The sequence below is a fragment of the Parambassis ranga genome, chromosome 20 (genome assembly GCF_900634625.1).
Source record: "Parambassis ranga chromosome 20, fParRan2.1, whole genome shotgun sequence".
NCBI lineage: Eukaryota > Metazoa > Chordata > Actinopteri > Ambassidae > Parambassis > Parambassis ranga.
This window is the reverse complement of record NC_041040.1, coordinates 19,421,463-19,441,062: the sequence shown is the minus strand read 5'-3', so window position 1 is coordinate 19,441,062 and position 19,600 is coordinate 19,421,463. Positions and strand designations below refer to the sequence as shown.

The window sequence follows — 19,600 nt, the reverse complement described above, 5'->3', positions numbered from 1 at the left end:
TGTACTGCTGGACTTGATGAGAATGAACTTGTTTTGCAAGTTGTTGTGGCCGAGTGGTTAAGGCGATGGACTTGAAATCCATTGGGGTCTCCCTGCCAACAGCGTATGTTTTCATCGCAGTGTTTTTTTCTGCTACATACCATTTCTGATGAGACTTCCACCCCGCACTTCCTGCTTAGAACACATGTACCTTATCCATTAGGTCACTAGGGCTTTGACATGTATCTTTGACCTGTGTGGCTGCTTCTGCAGCCTCACACAATTGTTTAGTGAGATTAAGACAGATCCACTCTGCTCTCAACCACGTGAGACATGATCAGAGAAGACTCTATTCATGTTTTATTAAGTATGAATAAACAATGAGTAACCAACTTATGCATGAGCTTAGTCATTCGAGAGTATATCATTAATTAATCACTATTATTTATGAGTCATGCTTAATAAATGCTGTTCTCATGATAAATTAAGGACCTGTCCTCTTCTAAGAAGCAGAAGAAATTCTGACTTTGATCTCGGAATTCTGACTTTGATCTCGGAATTCTGACTTTGATCTTGGAATTCTGACTTTAATCTCAAAATTCTGACTTTGATCTCCGAATTCTGACTTTGATCTCAAAATTCCAGTGATGGAGGAAGTACTGAAGCTTGGTACTTAAGTAAAAGTACAATTTCCCAGCAAAATATATTCTCAAGTAAAAGTAGAAGTGCTACATCAACGATCCTACTTAAGTAAGTCTGAAGTGCTTACTTTTAAATGTACTTAAAGTATCAAAAGTAAAAGTACTCACGCATCGAATATATATATTTGATTTCCATTGCAAAGGATATATGATCAGGTTAAAATAATCAAAGAAACACGCTTAAAATTAAAATTGACAATGTGTAGGTAATTTAAATTTTGCACCCTGAACCAGTTATGGACAAGTCTGTGTGTCATGAGGCAGGCTGTAGGCATCAAATGAACAGAGAGGCTGGTATAAAACAAATAGGCACTCAGCATTTTTACTGTGTAAGTATTCCTGCTTTAGATTAATGTTATGATTAATGGATGGATTTGTGTTAGCAGACAGTAGCTAACTAGTCAGCTAACTGAGCCAGCGCATCGGCATCATGACTGAGGCGCATATAGAATCTCGCAGTGTGACACCAACTACATGCAGAGTCTAAGCTCACATCAGTCCAGCACTGTATTCATAAAATCAGTTTGATCTCAAAATTCTGAATTTGATCTCTGAATTCTGACTTTGATCTCAAAAATGTTACTTTCATCTCAGAATCGTGATTTTCATCATTAATTAATTGCTATTATTTATTAGTCATGCTAAATGAATGCTTTTCTCATGATGAATTAAGTACTTATTCATGGTAAATTAAGGCTTAATAAAATGTAGTTATTATAAAGTGCATTCATCTATTTATTCATGCCCTCTAACTATGTATGATTGACTGATTACTTCTCAGCTTCAGTCTTGTTGAGTGTAGTTTCACCAACATCATATCATTACTGTTTTCAAGGTGTAAATAATGAGTGTCAGTCCTCCTTGCAGCAATCCATCCATCCATTATCTGTTCCTGCGTTGTCCTGCAGTGCCGCCCTTGCAGCAATCGCACTGATTAACTTCAGCTGTTTCTAATGAGTATGACAAGGCTCTCCCAGGAAGTGTGGGTTGAAGTCTCAGCAGCAACGGAATCCAGCAGAGTGGCGCAGCCGAAGCGTGCTGGGCCAGAGGTCGATGGATGGAAACTGTCCTCTGCTAGAGAGCATGTCTTGTTGTTTCTGTCAAGTTTTATGCTGTCCTCTTCTAAGAAGCATAATCACTTTGACAAACAAGTCCAGATGCCTTGCTTCAGTCGTCTCTAAGAGTATGACCTGGATGACTGAGAATCTTCATCAAACATGTTCCGAGGTGAAAGTCACATGACCATCCTGAGAGACAGAGCTGTGTGGACATAGAGGGTTTAGAGACATTCCATACCCTTCAATTCCATTCAAATTCAAGACGCCCCATGCTGTTCCATCCACTTACATTCAATTCCAAGTACCACGCTGAGTTTTTTTTCAGTGTTTGTCTATTTCAGAGCCTTTCCAAACTGTTCTCAGGTGTCCAGGTGGGTTTAAACAAAAGCATACTGTGTTTCTGCCCGGTTTCGAACCAGGGACCTTTCGCGTGTTAGGCGAACGTGATAACCACTACACTACAGAAACCAAGACTACAGCTAGCTTAGAGTCTCTACAACAGCAGGGTAACCTGTGTGAGTTTAGCATCTCTTTAGTTGCCCTGCTCGGCTCACCTGGGATAGGCTCTCCCAGGTGCATTTACGTTACCAGGGGCACAAGGATTTCCCCGGCGCAGTTGTTTGGTTTAGCCCTGAGAGGGGTGCTTAAGAGTGGGTCAACAGGTCGGAGTGGTGCGCAAGGTTATGGTAGTGTTAGTGGGAGGATGCATAGGTGAGCAGGAGAGTGTGGGCATTGTTGGGAGGCAGTGTGCAGGGCAGGGCAGAGGGGTGACTGAAGGTATTTTGATCGGAGAAGGTTTTTCCTCTTTTTCTCGTCTGCTAACTGTGCTCAGGATGAGCATGGCTCCCCTGTCCAGTTTGGTGTTGGCATTCCTTTACTTGTTTCCATTTTATTTGCAGGTAAATCTGTGCCGGCCAGCGCCTCCATTTGACAGGCAGCTATCACAGAAATTTCGCCACAGCTGAGCGCGTAGTCCCATCGCATCCCAACCATGGCATAGGTTGAATTACATCCAAGCCGGGCTGTGTTCATGATCATATGCTCATTTGAGACTACAAGCCTTCCCTTCACCGTCCATTCTATGCTGTGTACATTATTAGGAATGTGCTCTACAACGAGCAGATCAGAAACACTACAAAAGAAAGTAAGTGTGAGAGTCACAGCATGAGTACACACAGTGTGAACCCCCGAACAGATTCTCCCGCCAGCCAAGCAATCGTCCCCTCACAAACAACAAAAAATTGTTTTTAATCCTGCACTGGTTGGTTGGTTGACGGTGCCAAATTTGCTCCTGCTAAAGTCTTATGTCTTAGTCAGTTGTAGACAGTCCAGACTTTTATGAGCAGTTGTGGTTGGTGAAGAAGTGACAGTTAATCCAAGATCTTTATACAACATGGGCCACGTCAACAAGCAGACAGACAGCTGAATGCTGAGACCGACAGAGGATTGTACTGCTGGACTTGATGAGAATGAACTTGTTTTGCAAGTTGTTGTGGCCGAGTGGTTAAGGCGATGGACTTGAAATCCATTGGGGTCTCCCTGCCAACAGCGTATGTTTTCATCGCAGTGTTTTTTTCTGCTACATACCATTTCTGATGAGACTTCCACCCCGCACTTCCTGCTTAGAACACATGTACCTTATCCATTAGGTCACTAGGGCTTTGACATGTATCTTTGACCTGTGTGGCTGCTTCTGCAGCCTCACACAATTGTTTAGTGAGATTAAGACAGATCCACTCTGCTCTCAACCACGTGAGACATGATCAGAGAAGACTCTATTCATGTTTTATTAAGTATGAATAAACAATGAGTAACCAACTTATGCATGAGCTTAGTCATTCGAGAGTATATCATTAATTAATTGCTATTATTTATGAGTCATGCTTAATAAATGCTGTTCTCATGATAAATTAAGGACCTGTCCTCTTCTAAGAAGCAGAAGAAATTCTGACTTTGATCTCGGAATTCTGACTTTGATCTCGGAATTCTGACTTTGATCTTGGAATTCTGACTTTAATCTCAAAATTCTGACTTTGATCTCCGAATTCTGACTTTGATCTCAAAATTCCAGTGATGGAGGAAGTACTGAAGCTTGGTACTTAAGTAAAAGTACAATTTCCCAGCAAAATATATTCTCAAGTAAAAGTAGAAGTGCTACATCAACGATCCTACTTAAGTAAGTCTGAAGTGCTTACTTTTAAATGTACTTAAAGTATCAAAAGTAAAAGTACTCACGCATCGAATATATATATTTGATTTCCATTGCAAAGGATATATGATCAGGTTAAAATAATCAAAGAAACACGCTTAAAATTAAAATTGACAATGTGTAGGTAATTTAAATTTTGCACCCTGAACCAGTTATGGACAAGTCTGTGTGTCATGAGGCAGGCTGTAGGCATCAAATGAACAGAGAGGCTGGTATAAAACAAATAGGCACTCAGCATTTTTACTGTGTAAGTATTCCTGCTTTAGATTAATGTTATGATTAATGGATGGATTTGTGTTAGCAGACAGTAGCTAACTAGTCAGCTAACTGAGCCAGCGCATCGGCATCATGACTGAGGCGCATATTAGAATCTCGCAGTGTGACACCAACTACATGCAGAGTCTAAGCTCACATCAGTCCAGCACTGTATTCATAAAATCAGTTTGATCTCAAAATTCTGAATTTGATCTCTGAATTCTGACTTTGATCTCAAAAATGTTACTTTCATCTCAGAATCGTGATTTTCATCATTAATTAATTGCTATTATTTATTAGTCATGCTAAATGAATGCTTTTCTCATGATGAATTAAGTACTTATTCATGGTAAATTAAGGCTTAATAAAATGTAGTTATTATAAAGTGCATTCATCTATTTATTCATGCCCTCTAACTATGTATGATTGACTGATTACTTCTCAGCTTCAGTCTTGTTGAGTGTAGTTTCACCAACATCATATCATTACTGTTTTCAAGGTGTAAATAATGAGTGTCAGTCCTCCTTGCAGCAATCCATCCATCCATTATCTGTTCCTGCGTTGTCCTGCAGTGCCGCCCTTGCAGCAATCGCACTGATTAACTTCAGCTGTTTCTAATGAGTATGACAAGGCTCTCCCAGGAAGTGTGGGTTGAAGTCTCAGCAGCAACGGAATCCAGCAGAGTGGCGCAGCCGAAGCGTGCTGGGCCAGAGGTCGATGGATGGAAACTGTCCTCTGCTAGAGAGCATGTCTTGTTGTTTCTGTCAAGTTTTATGCTGTCCTCTTCTAAGAAGCATAATCACTTTGACAAACAAGTCCAGATGCCTTGCTTCAGTCGTCTCTAAGAGTATGACCTGGATGACTGAGAATCTTCATCAAACATGTTCGAGGTGAAAGTCACATGACCATCCTGAGAGACAGAGCTGTGTGGACATAGAGGGTTTAGAGACATTCCATACCCTTCAATTCCATTCAAATTCAAGACGCCCCATGCTGTTCCATCCACTTACATTCAATTCCAAGTACCACGCTGAGTTTTTTTTCAGTGTTTGTCTATTTCAGAGCCTTTCCAAACTGTTCTCAGGTGTCCAGGTGGGTTTAAACAAAAGCATACTGTGTTTCTGCCCGGTTTCGAACCAGGGACCTTTCGCGTGTTAGGCGAACGTGATAACCACTACACTACAGAAACCAAGACTACAGCTAGCTTAGAGTCTCTACAACAGCAGGGTAACCTGTGTGAGTTTAGCATCTCTTTAGTTGCCCTGCTCGGCTCACCTGGGATAGGCTCTCCCAGGTGCATTTACGTTACCAGGGGCACAAGGATTTCCCCGGCGCAGTTGTTTGGTTTAGCCCTGAGAGGGGTGCTTAAGAGTGGGTCAACAGGTCGGAGTGGTGCGCAAGGTTATGGTAGTGTTAGTGGGAGGATGCATAGGTGAGCAGGAGAGTGTGGGCATTGTTGGGAGGCAGTGTGCAGGGCAGGGCAGAGGGGTGACTGAAGGTATTTTGATCGGAGAAGGTTTTTCCTCTTTTTCTCATCTGCTAACTGTGCTCAGGATGAGCATGGCTCCCCTGTCCAGTTTGGTGTTGGCATTCCTTTACTTGTTTCCATTTTATTTGCAGGTAAATCTGTGCCGGCCAGCGCCTCCATTTGACAGGCAGCTATCACAGAAATTTCGCCACAGCTGAGCGCGTAGTCCCATCGCATCCCAACCATGGCATAGGTTGAATTACATCCAAGCCGGGCTGTGTTCATGATCATATGCTCATTTGAGACTACAAGCCTTCCCTTCACCGTCCATTCTATGCTGTGTACATTATTAGGAATGTGCTCTACAACGAGCAGATCAGAAACACTACAAAAGAAAGTAAGTGTGAGAGTCACAGCATGAGTACACACAGTGTGAACCCCCGAACAGATTCTCCCGCCAGCCAAGCAATCGTCCCCTCACAAACAACAAAAAATTGTTTTTAATCCTGCACTGGTTGGTTGGTTGACGGTGCCAAATTTGCTCCTGCTAAAGTCTTATGTCTTAGTCAGTTGTAGACAGTCCAGACTTTTATGAGCAGTTGTGGTTGGTGAAGAAGTGACAGTTAATCCAAGATCTTTATACAACATGGGCCACGTCAACAAGCAGACAGACAGCTGAATGCTGAGACCGACAGAGGATTGTACTGCTGGACTTGATGAGAATGAACTTGTTTTGCAAGTTGTTGTGGCCGAGTGGTTAAGGCGATGGACTTGAAATCCATTGGGGTCTCCCTGCCAACAGCGTATGTTTTCATCGCAGTGTTTTTTTCTGCTACATACCATTTCTGATGAGACTTCCACCCCGCACTTCCTGCTTACAACACATTTACCTTATCCATTAGGTCACTAGGGCTTTGACATGTATCTTTGACCTGTGTGGCTGCTTCTGCAGCCTCACACAATTGTTTAGTGAGATTAAGACAGATCCACTCTGCTCTCACCCACGTGAGACATGATCAGAGAAGACTCTATTCATGTTTTATTAAGTATGAATAAACAATGAGTAACCAACTTATGCATGAGCTTAGTCATTCGAGAGTATATCATTAATTAATTGCTATTATTTATGAGTCATGCTTAATAAATGCTGTTCTCATGATAAATTAAGGACCTGTCCTCTTCTAAGAAGCAGAAGAAATTCTGACTTTGATCTCGGAATTCTGACTTTGATCTCGGAATTCTGACTTTGATCTTGGAATTCTGACTTTAATCTCAAAATTCTGACTTTGATCTCCGAATTCTGACTTTGATCTCAAAATTCCAGTGATGGAGGAAGTACTGAAGCTTGGTACTTAAGTAAAAGTACAATTTCCCAGCAAAATATATTCTCAAGTAAAAGTAGAAGTGCTACATCAACGATCCTACTTAAGTAAGTCTGAAGTGCTTACTTTTAAATGTACTTAAAGTATCAAAAGTAAAAGTACTCACGCATCGAATATATATATTTGATTTCCATTGCAAAGGATATATGATCAGGTTAAAATAATCAAAGAAACACGCTTAAAATTAAAATTGACAATGTGTAGGTAATTTAAATTTTGCACCCTGAACCAGTTATGGACAAGTCTGTGTGTCATGAGGCAGGCTGTAGGCATCAAATGAACAGAGAGGCTGGTATAAAACAAATAGGCACTCAGCATTTTTACTGTGTAAGTATTCCTGCTTTAGATTAATGTTATGATTAATGGATGGATTTGTGTTAGCAGACAGTAGCTAACTAGTCAGCTAACTGAGCCAGCGCATCGGCATCATGACTGAGGCGCATAATTAGAATCTCGCAGTGTGACACCAACTACATGCAGAGTCTAAGCTCACATCAGTCCAGCACTGTATTCATAAAATCAGTTTGATCTCAAAATTCTGAATTTGATCTCTGAATTCTGACTTTGATCTCAAAAATGTTACTTTCATCTCAGAATCGTGATTTTCATCATTAATTAATTGCTATTATTTATTAGTCATGCTAAATGAATGCTTTTCTCATGATGAATTAAGTACTTATTCATGGTAAATTAAGGCTTAATAAAATGTAGTTATTATAAAGTGCATTCATCTATTTATTCATGCCCTCTAACTATGTATGATTGACTGATTACTTCTCAGCTTCAGTCTTGTTGAGTGTAGTTTCACCAACATCATATCATTACTGTTTTCAAGGTGTAAATAATGAGTGTCAGTCCTCCTTGCAGCAATCCATCCATCCATTATCTGTTCCTGCGTTGTCCTGCAGTGCCGCCCTTGCAGCAATCGCACTGATTAACTTCAGCTGTTTCTAATGAGTATGACAAGGCTCTCCCAGGAAGTGTGGGTTGAAGTCTCAGCAGCAACGGAATCCAGCAGAGTGGCGCAGCCGAAGCGTGCTGGGCCAGAGGTCGATGGATGGAAACTGTCCTCTGCTAGAGAGCATGTCTTGTTGTTTCTGTCAAGTTTTATGCTGTCCTCTTCTAAGAAGCATAATCACTTTGACAAACAAGTCCAGATGCCTTGCTTCAGTCGTCTCTAAGAGTATGACCTGGATGACTGAGAATCTTCATCAAACATGTTCGAGGTGAAAGTCACATGACCATCCTGAGAGACAGAGCTGTGTGGACATAGAGGGTTTAGAGACATTCCATACCCTTCAATTCCATTCAAATTCAAGACGCCCCATGCTGTTCCATCCACTTACATTCAATTCCAAGTACCACGCTGAGTTTTTTTTCAGTGTTTGTCTATTTCAGAGCCTTTCCAAACTGTTCTCAGGTGTCCAGGTGGGTTTAAACAAAAGCATACTGTGTTTCTGCCCGGTTTCGAACCAGGGACCTTTCGCGTGTTAGGCGAACGTGATAACCACTACACTACAGAAACCAAGACTACAGCTAGCTTAGAGTCTCTACAACAGCAGGGTAACCTGTGTGAGTTTAGCATCTCTTTAGTTGCCCTGCTCGGCTCACCTGGGATAGGCTCTCCCAGGTGCATTTACGTTACCAGGGGCACAAGGATTTCCCCGGCGCAGTTGTTTGGTTTAGCCCTGAGAGGGGTGCTTAAGAGTGGGTCAACAGGTCGGAGTGGTGCGCAAGGTTATGGTAGTGTTAGTGGGAGGATGCATAGGTGAGCAGGAGAGTGTGGGCATTGTTGGGAGGCAGTGTGCAGGGCAGGGCAGAGGGGTGACTGAAGGTATTTTGATCGGAGAAGGTTTTTCCTCTTTTTCTCAGTCTGCTAACTGTGCTCAGGATGAGCATGGCTCCCCTGTCCAGTTTGGTGTTGGCATTCCTTTACTTGTTTCCATTTTATTTGCAGGTAAATCTGTGCCGACCAGCGCCTCCATTTGACAGGCAGCTATCACAGAAATTTCGCCACAGCTGAGCGCGTAGTCCCATCGCATCCCAACCATGGCATAGGTTGAATTACATCCAAGCCGGGCTGTGTTCATGATCATATGCTCATTTGAGACTACAAGCCTTCCCTTCACCGTCCATTCTATGCTGTGTACATTATTAGGAATGTGCTCTACAACGAGCAGATCAGAAACACTACAAAAGAAAGTAAGTGTGAGAGTCACAGCATGAGTACACACAGTGTGAACCCCCGAACAGATTCTCCCGCCAGCCAAGCAATCGTCCCCTCACAAACAACAAAAAATTGTTTTTAATCCTGCACTGGTTGGTTGGTTGACGGTGCCAAATTTGCTCCTGCTAAAGTCTTATGTCTTAGTCAGTTGTAGACAGTCCAGACTTTTATGAGCAGTTGTGGTTGGTGAAGAAGTGACAGTTAATCCAAGATCTTTATACAACATGGGCCACGTCAACAAGCAGACAGACAGCTGAATGCTGAGACCGACAGAGGATTGTACTGCTGGACTTGATGAGAATGAACTTGTTTTGCAAGTTGTTGTGGCCGAGTGGTTAAGGCGATGGACTTGAAATCCATTGGGGTCTCCCTGCCAACAGCGTATGTTTTCATCGCAGTGTTTTTTTCTGCTACATACCATTTCTGATGAGACTTCCACCCCGCACTTCCTGCTTACAACACATTTACCTTATCCATTAGGTCACTAGGGCTTTGACATGTATCTTTGACCTGTGTGGCTGCTTCTGCAGCCTCACACAATTGTTTAGTGAGATTAAGACAGATCCACTCTGCTCTCAACCACGTGAGACATGATCAGAGAAGACTCTATTCATGTTTTATTAAGTATGAATAAACAATGAGTAACCAACTTATGCATGAGCTTAGTCATTCGAGAGTATATCATTAATTAATCACTATTATTTATGAGTCATGCTTAATAAATGCTGTTCTCATGATAAATTAAGGACCTGTCCTCTTCTAAGAAGCAGAAGAAATTCTGACTTTGATCTCGGAATTCTGACTTTGATCTCGGAATTCTGACTTTGATCTTGGAATTCTGACTTTAATCTCAAAATTCTGACTTTGATCTCCGAATTCTGACTTTGATCTCAAAATTCCAGTGATGGAGGAAGTACTGAAGCTTGGTACTTAAGTAAAAGTACAATTTCCCAGCAAAATATATTCTCAAGTAAAAGTAGAAGTGCTACATCAACGATCCTACTTAAGTAAGTCTGAAGTGCTTACTTTTAAATGTACTTAAAGTATCAAAAGTAAAAGTACTCACGCATCGAATATATATTTGATTTCCATTGCAAAGGATATATGATCAGGTTAAAATAATCAAAGAAACACGCTTAAAATTAAAATTGACAATGTGTAGGTAATTTAAATTTTGCACCCTGAACCAGTTATGGACAAGTCTGTGTGTCATGAGGCAGGCTGTAGGCATCAAATGAACAGAGAGGCTGGTATAAAACAAATAGGCACTCAGCATTTTTACTGTGTAAGTATTCCTGCTTTAGATTAATGTTATGATTAATGGATGGATTTGTGTTAGCAGACAGTAGCTAACTAGTCAGCTAACTGAGCCAGCGCATCGGCATCATGACTGAGGCGCATAATAGAATCTCGCAGTGTGACACCAACTACATGCAGAGTCTAAGCTCACATCAGTCCAGCACTGTATTCATAAAATCAGTTTGATCTCAAAATTCTGAATTTGATCTCTGAATTCTGACTTTGATCTCAAAAATGTTACTTTCATCTCAGAATCGTGATTTTCATCATTAATTAATTGCTATTATTTATTAGTCATGCTAAATGAATGCTTTTCTCATGATGAATTAAGTACTTATTCATGGTAAATTAAGGCTTAATAAAATGTAGTTATTATAAAGTGCATTCATCTATTTATTCATGCCCTACTATGTATGATTGACTGATTACTTCTCAGCTTCAGTCTTGTTGAGTGTAGTTTCACCAACATCATATCATTACTGTTTTCAAGGTGTAAATAATGAGTGTCAGTCCTCCTTGCAGCAATCCATCCATCCATTATCTGTTCCTGCGTTGTCCTGCAGTGCCGCCCTTGCAGCAATCGCACTGATTAACTTCAGCTGTTTCTAATGAGTATGACAAGGCTCTCCCAGGAAGTGTGGGTTGAAGTCTCAGCAGCAACGGAATCCAGCAGAGTGGCGCAGCCGAAGCGTGCTGGGCCAGAGGTCGATGGATGGAAACTGTCCTCTGCTAGAGAGCATGTCTTGTTGTTTCTGTCAAGTTTTATGCTGTCCTCTTCTAAGAAGCATAATCACTTTGACAAACAAGTCCAGATGCCTTGCTTCAGTCGTCTCTAAGAGTATGACCTGGATGACTGAGAATCTTCATCAAACATGTTCGAGGTGAAAGTCACATGACCATCCTGAGAGACAGAGCTGTGTGGACATAGAGGGTTTAGAGACATTCCATACCCTTCAATTCCATTCAAATTCAAGACGCCCCATGCTGTTCCATCCACTTACATTCAATTCCAAGTACCACGCTGAGTTTTTTTTCAGTGTTTGTCTATTTCAGAGCCTTTCCAAACTGTTCTCAGGTGTCCAGGTGGGTTTAAACAAAAGCATACTGTGTTTCTGCCCGGTTTCGAACCAGGGACCTTTCGCGTGTTAGGCGAACGTGATAACCACTACACTACAGAAACCAAGACTACAGCTAGCTTAGAGTCTCTACAACAGCAGGGTAACCTGTGTGAGTTTAGCATCTCTTTAGTTGCCCTGCTCGGCTCACCTGGGATAGGCTCTCCCAGGTGCATTTACGTTACCAGGGGCACAAGGATTTCCCCGGCGCAGTTGTTTGGTTTAGCCCTGAGAGGGGTGCTTAAGAGTGGGTCAACAGGTCGGAGTGGTGCGCAAGGTTATGGTAGTGTTAGTGGGAGGATGCATAGGTGAGCAGGAGAGTGTGGGCATTGTTGGGAGGCAGTGTGCAGGGCAGGGCAGAGGGGTGACTGAAGGTATTTTGATCGGAGAAGGTTTTTCCTCTTTTTCTCATCTGCTAACTGTGCTCAGGATGAGCATGGCTCCCCTGTCCAGTTTGGTGTTGGCATTCCTTTACTTGTTTCCATTTTATTTGCAGGTAAATCTGTGCCGGCCAGCGCCTCCATTTGACAGGCAGCTATCACAGAAATTTCGCCACAGCTGAGCGCGTAGTCCCATCGCATCCCAACCATGGCATAGGTTGAATTACATCCAAGCCGGGCTGTGTTCATGATCATATGCTCATTTGAGACTACAAGCCTTCCCTTCACCGTCCATTCTATGCTGTGTACATTATTAGGAATGTGCTCTACAACGAGCAGATCAGAAACACTACAAAAGAAAGTAAGTGTGAGAGTCACAGCATGAGTACACACAGTGTGAACCCCCGAACAGATTCTCCCGCCAGCCAAGCAATCGTCCCCTCACAAACAACAAAAAATTGTTTTTAATCCTGCACTGGTTGGTTGGTTGACGGTGCCAAATTTGCTCCTGCTAAAGTCTTATGTCTTAGTCAGTTGTAGACAGTCCAGACTTTTATGAGCAGTTGTGGTTGGTGAAGAAGTGACAGTTAATCCAAGATCTTTATACAACATGGGCCACGTCAACAAGCAGACAGACAGCTGAATGCTGAGACCGACAGAGGATTGTACTGCTGGACTTGATGAGAATGAACTTGTTTTGCAAGTTGTTGTGGCCGAGTGGTTAAGGCGATGGACTTGAAATCCATTGGGGTCTCCCTGCCAACAGCGTATGTTTTCATCGCAGTGTTTTTTTCTGCTACATACCATTTCTGATGAGACTTCCACCCCGCACTTCCTGCTTACAACACATTTACCTTATCCATTAGGTCACTAGGGCTTTGACATGTATCTTTGACCTGTGTGGCTGCTTCTGCAGCCTCACACAATTGTTTAGTGAGATTAAGACAGATCCACTCTGCTCTCAACCACGTGAGACATGATCAGAGAAGACTCTATTCATGTTTTATTAAGTATGAATAAACAATGAGTAACCAACTTATGCATGAGCTTAGTCATTCGAGAGTATATCATTAATTAATTGCTATTATTTATGAGTCATGCTTAATAAATGCTGTTCTCATGATAAATTAAGGACCTGTCCTCTTCTAAGAAGCAGAAGAAATTCTGACTTTGATCTCGGAATTCTGACTTTGATCTTGGAATTCTGACTTTGATCTCCGAATTCTGACTTTGATCTCAAAATTCCAGTGATGGAGGAAGTACTGAAGCTTGGTACTTAAGTAAAAGTACAATTTCCCAGCAAAATATATTCTCAAGTAAAAGTAGAAGTGCTACATCAACGATCCTACTTAAGTAAGTCTGAAGTGCTTACTTTTAAATGTACTTAAAGTATCAAAAGTAAAAGTACTCACGCATCGAATATATATATTTGATTTCCATTGCAAAGGATATATGATCAGGTTAAAATAATCAAAGAAACACCCTTAAAATTAAAATTGACAATGTGTAGGTAATTTAAATTTTGCACCCTGAACCAGTTATGGACAAGTCTGTGTGTCATGAGGCAGGCTGTAGGCATCAAATGAACAGAGAGGCTGGTATAAAACAAATAGGCACTCAGCATTTTTACTGTGTAAGTATTCCTGCTTTAGATTAATGTTATGATTGATGGATGGATTTGTGTTAGCAGACAGTAGCTAACTAGTCAGCTAACTGAGCCAGCGCATCGGCATCATGACTGAGGCGCATTATAGAATCTCGCAGTGTGACACCAACTACATGCAGAGTCTAAGCTCACATCAGTCCAGCACTGTATTCATAAAATCAGTTTGATCTCAAAATTCTGAATTTGATCTCTGAATTCTGACTTTGATCTCAAAAATGTTACTTTCATCTCAGAATCGTGATTTTCATCATTAATTAATTGCTATTATTTATTAGTCATGCTAAATGAATGCTTTTCTCATGATGAATTAACCCTCATGCATTGTTCGCAAACACTACCCTAATGTGTTGTTCGGGAACAAAAACGTCCCCTAACTTTAACGGTTTTAAAAATATATTAGATAAATATTTTTTTGAAATTTTTTTGCATAGACCTTTTAATTAACTTCAGTTCTGATCAACAGTAGTGAAAAAATCATTTTCCCCCAGGATTTTAACCCTTTAATCACCAATTTTATGAGGGGTGGTGCTGAAAATTGAAAAAAAAAAACACAAAATGGCTCATTTTTAATAGAAAAGGTGAATGTGGACTGGATTCTTTTGAACCTTTATTACAGTCTTGGTCATGTCAAACATCAGTAAAAAAATTGACTTGATTGCATTATTAGTTTTTGCACAGCACTGGATTTTCTTTTTTTCTCCCTAATGTGTTGTTCGGGGACAAAAATGTCCCCTAACTTTAACGGTTTTAAAATATATTAGATAAATATTTTTTTGAAATTTTTTTGCATAGACCTTTTAATTAACTTCAGTTCTAATCAACAGTAGTGAAAAAATCATTTTCCCCCAGGATTTTAACCCTTTAATCACCAATTTTATAAGGGGTGGTGCTGAAAATTGAAAAAAAAAACACACAAAATGGCTCATTTTTAATAGAAAAGGTGAATGTGGACTGGATTCTTTTGAACCTTTATTACAGTCTTGGTCATGTCAAACATCAGTAAAAAAAATGACTTTATTGCATTATTAGTTTTTGCACAGCACTGGATTTTCTTTTTTTCTCCCATTTTGTCCCATAGACTTACATTATAAACACACTTTTTTTGACTGCACAGCCATGGCACTACATAATCATGCATTCTTGATTGTTGGTGGTTTACCCTGTTGGTAGGAGGTAAAATTTGTGATTTTTACAGTTAACAACTTAATTACCATATTAACCCTTTACCTGCAGGCCTGTGCTCATGTAGTGTAGTTTCTGGCTTGTATATGGAGTTATAGGGAGTATTTTAGCACATAATTGTGTGTCTACACACTGTGTGTGTATGTTAGAGAGGAAGAGAGCCATTTGCACACTGATCTTGTTGTCTGTGAGTACACACAACCACAGAGTCTTCATAGTAAACAAAAACAAAGAAAGTGTTGCTATGCACGTGTGGCCCTTTGATGTCTACAGGTGCAGACTAAACAAAACAAAAAGGCAAGTGGTCTTACATGTGACCTTGTGGTCATTTGATGGTGAGAAGAGCAGAAAGCAACATGAAGAGAGGATTCACTTGTGCACAATCTCTGGAAATGATTGTGCAGCCTGGCTCTATGAAGGGCCAGGCTGTGAAGCTGTGAAGGCTGCACAAGTAGATCCGTCACTTGTTCACAAGCGAATCCTTCATTCGTTCACAAGTGAATCCTTCACTCATGCACAGGTGAATCCTCTCTTCATGCTGCTTGCTGCTCTTGTCACCATTAAATGACCAGGAGGATGCATGCAAGTCCACTAGTGTTTTTGTTTTGTTTAGTCTGAACCTCTCAGCATCAAAGGGCCCGGCACTTACTTTTAGGGCTGCAACAAATTTACTTTACTTTACTAAACTACTTTTAATACTAATTTTAGTAGGGGACTAAACTGTAGATTAGATTTGGTTAGTCAATGATTATTTATTATGTTATCAAGTTATCTATCTATGGTGTCTAGTTAGTAACATGCACATGTACGTATGGTCGTGTGGAGCGCAACACACCATGGAAAAGGGGCACTTAGACCTCACTTAGACTAATTCAGTGATCTCAACTGAGACACTAACCTAAAAGTAAAGTCACTCTACTGGAGGACGTGTTTTCCGAAAGCTAAAAAAAAAAAAAAAAACAGCTATTTTACCCATCCACAACTTCAGACGCCAGAACTCCTGGATGTTTTCATTTTACATGCTTATGCATTGCCGTTGTACGTCTGAATTAGGTACACTTCACTTACTTAGTAACTTTATTTTCCTGACTTTCCTTCCCTGACAGTGTGCAAATGGCTCTCTTCCTCTCTAACATACACACACAGTGTGTAGACACACAATTATGTGCTAAAATACTCCCTATAACTCCATATACTTAAGCCAGAAACTACAGTACATGAGCACAGGCCTGCAGGTAAAGGGTTAATATGGTAATTAAGTTGTTAACTGTAAAAATCACAAATGTTACCTCCTACCAACAGGGTAAACCACCAACAATCAAGAATGCATGATTATTTAGTGCCATGGCTGTGCAGTCAAAAAAAGTGTGTTTATAATGTAAGTCTATGGGACAAAATGGGAGAAAAAAAGAAAATCCAGTGCTGTGCAAAAACTAATAATGCAATAAAGTCAATTTTTTTACTGATGTTTGACATGACCAAGACTATAATAAAGGTTAAAAAGAATCCAGTCCACAATCACCTTTTCTATTAAAAATGAGCCATTTTGTGTGTTTTTTTTTCAATTTTCAGCACCACCCCTTATAAAATTGGTGATTAAAGGGTTAAAATCCTGGGGGAAAATGATTTTTTCACTACTGTTGATTAGAACTGAAGTTAATTAAAAGGTCTATGCAAAAAAATTTCAAAAAAATATTTATCTAATATATTTTTAAAACCGTTAAAGTTAGGGGACGTTTTTGTCCCCGAACAACACATTAGGGGGTAAAATTTGCCCACAGTGTACCGTTGACCTATGAAAAATTTTTAAATCATATTAACAAAATTTATGTAAAATTAAGCTTATTGAGGAAAAATGATTCAATTTGTCCACATATTGACAAAGTTATGGCCAAAATAAACAGAAAAATTTCTCTCAGAGGACAAAAATGTCCCGAACAACGCATGAGGGTTAAGTACTTATTCATGGTAAATTAAGGCTTAATAAAATGTAGTTATTATAAAGTGCATTCATCTATTTATTCATGCCCTCTAACTATGTATGATTGACTGATTACTTCTCAGCTTCAGTCTTGTTGAGTGTAGTTTCACCAACATCATATCATTACTGTTTTCAAGGTGTAAATAATGAGTGTCAGTCCTCCTTGCAGCAATCCATCCATCCATTATCTGTTCCTGCGTTGTCCTGCAGTGCCGCCCTTGCAGCAATCGCACTGATTAACTTCAGCTGTTTCTAATGAGTATGACAAGGCTCTCCCAGGAAGTGTGGGTTGAAGTCTCAGCAGCAACGGAATCCAGCAGAGTGGCGCAGCCGAAGCGTGCTGGGCCAGAGGTCGATGGATGGAAACTGTCCTCTGCTAGAGAGCATGTCTTGTTGTTTCTGTCAAGTTTTATGCTGTCCTCTTCTAAGAAGCATAATCACTTTGACAAACAAGTCCAGATGCCTTGCTTCAGTCGTCTCTAAGAGTATGACCTGGATGACTGAGAATCTTCATCAAACATGTTCCGAGGTGAAAGTCACATGACCATCCTGAGAGACAGAGCTGTGTGGACATAGAGGGTTTAGAGACATTCCATACCCTTCAATTCCATTCAAATTCAAGACGCCCCATGCTGTTCCATTCTCTTACATTCAATTCCAAGTACCACGCTGAGTTTTTTTTCAGTGTTTGTCTATTTCAGAGCCTTTCCAAACTGTTCTCAGGTGTCCAGGTGGGTTTAAACAAAAGCATACTGTGTTTCTGCCCGGTTTCGAACCAGGGACCTTTCGCGTGTTAGGCAAACGTGATAACCACTACACTACAGAAACCAAGACTACAGCTAGCTCAGAGTCTCTACAACAGCAGGGTAACCTGTGTGAGTTTAGCATCTCTTTAGTTGCCCTGCTCGGCTCACCTGGGATAGGCTCTCCCAGGTGCATTTACGTTACCAGGGGCACAAGGATTTCCCCGGCGCAGTTGTTTGGTTTAGCCCTGAGAGGGGTGCTTAAGAGTGGGTCAACAGGTCGGAGTGGTGCGCAAGGTTATGGTAGTGTTAGTGGGAGGATGCGTAGGTGAGCAGGAGAGTGTGGGCGTTGTTGGGAGGCAGTGTGCAGGGCAGGGCAGAGGGGTGACTGAAGGTATTTTGATCGGAGAAGGTTTTTCCTCTTTCTCTCGTCTGCTAACTGTGCTCAGGATGAGCATGGCTCCCCTGTCCAGTTTGGTGTTGGCATTCCTTTACTTGTTTCCATTTTATTTGCAGGTAAATCTGTGCCGGCCAGCGCCTCCATTTGACAGGCAGCTATCACAGAAATTTCGCCACAGCTGAGCTCGTAGTCCCATCGCATCCCAACCATGGCATAGGTTGAATTACATCCAAGCCGGGCTGTGTTCATGATCATATGCTCATTTGAGACTACAAGCCTTCCCTTCACCGTCCATTCTATGCTGTGTACATTATTAGGAATGTGCTCTACAACGAGCAGATCAGAAACACTACAAAAGAAAGTAAGTGCGAGAGTCACAGCATGAGTACACACAGTGTGAACCCCCGAACAGATTCTCCCGCCAGCCAAGCAATCGTCCCCTCACAAACAACAAAAAATTGTTTTTAATCCTGCACTGGTTGGTTGGTTGACGGTGCCAAATTTGCTCCTGCTAAAGTCTTATGTCTTAGTCAGTTGTAGACAGTCCAGACTTTTATGAGCAGTTGTGGTTGGTGAAGAAGTGACAGTTAATCCAAGATCTTTATACAACATGGGCCACGTCAACAAGCAGACAGACAGCTGAATGCTGAGACCGACAGAGGATTGTACTGCTGGACTTGATGAGAATGAACTTGTTTTGCAAGTTGTTGTGGCCGAGTGGTTAAGGCGATGGACTTGAAATCCATTGGGGTCTCCCTGCCAACAGCGGATGTTTTCATCGCAGTGTTTTTTTCTGCTACATACCATTTCTGATGAGACTTCCACCCCGCACTTCCTGCTTAGAACACATGTACCTTATCCATTAGGTCACTAGGGCTTTGACATGTATCTTTGACCTGTGTGGCTGCTTCTGCAGCCTCACACAATTTTTTAGTGAGATTAAGACAGATCCACTCTGCTCTCACCCACATGAGACATGATCAGAGAAGACTCTATTCATGTTTTATTAAGTATGAATAAACAATGAGTAACCAACTTATGCATGAGCTTAGTCATTCGAGAGTATATCATTAATTAATTGCTATTATTTATGAGTCATGCTTAATAAATGCTGTTCTCATGATAAATTAAGGACCTGTCCTCTTCTAAGAAGCAGAAGAAATTCTGACTTTGATCTTGGAATTCTGACTTTGATCTCGGAATTCTGACTTTGATCTTGGAATTCTGACTTTAATCTCAAAATTCTGACTTTGATCTCCGAATTCTGACTTTGATCTCAAAATTCCAGTGATGGAGGAAGTACTGAAGCTTGGTACTTAAGTAAAAGTACAATTTCCCAGCAAAATATATTCTCAAGTAAAAGTAGAAGTGCTACATCAACGATCCTACTTAAGTAAGTCTGAAGTGCTTACTTTTAAATGTACTTAAAGTATCAAAAGTAAAAGTACTCACGCATCGAATATATATATTTGACTTCCATTGCAAAGGATATATGATCAGGTTAAAATAATCAAAGAAACACGCTTAAAATTAAAATTGACAATGTGTAGGTAAT

At 40.9% G+C, this 19,600-nt stretch overlaps 5 non-coding genes across 5 annotated transcripts; all 5 read right to left on the bottom strand.

The window, feature by feature from the left end:
• Positions 1-2,133: 2,133 nt before the first annotated feature.
• On the bottom strand, positions 2,134-2,206 carry trnav-aac (transfer RNA valine (anticodon AAC)). The gene has a single exon. It is a non-coding gene; the product is annotated as a tRNA-Val (tRNA).
• A 3,112-nt stretch (positions 2,207-5,318) lies between these two features.
• Positions 5,319-5,391, bottom strand: trnav-aac (transfer RNA valine (anticodon AAC)). Its single transcript has one exon. It is a non-coding gene; the product is annotated as a tRNA-Val (tRNA).
• A 3,113-nt stretch (positions 5,392-8,504) lies between these two features.
• On the bottom strand, positions 8,505-8,577 carry trnav-aac (transfer RNA valine (anticodon AAC)). Its single transcript has one exon. It is a non-coding gene; the product is annotated as a tRNA-Val (tRNA).
• A 3,108-nt stretch (positions 8,578-11,685) lies between these two features.
• trnav-aac (transfer RNA valine (anticodon AAC)) lies at positions 11,686-11,758 on the bottom strand. Its single transcript has one exon. It is a non-coding gene; the product is annotated as a tRNA-Val (tRNA).
• Positions 11,759-17,657: 5,899 nt separating this feature from the next.
• Positions 17,658-17,730, bottom strand: trnav-aac (transfer RNA valine (anticodon AAC)). Its single transcript has one exon. It is a non-coding gene; the product is annotated as a tRNA-Val (tRNA).
• Positions 17,731-19,600: the final 1,870 nt, after the last annotated feature.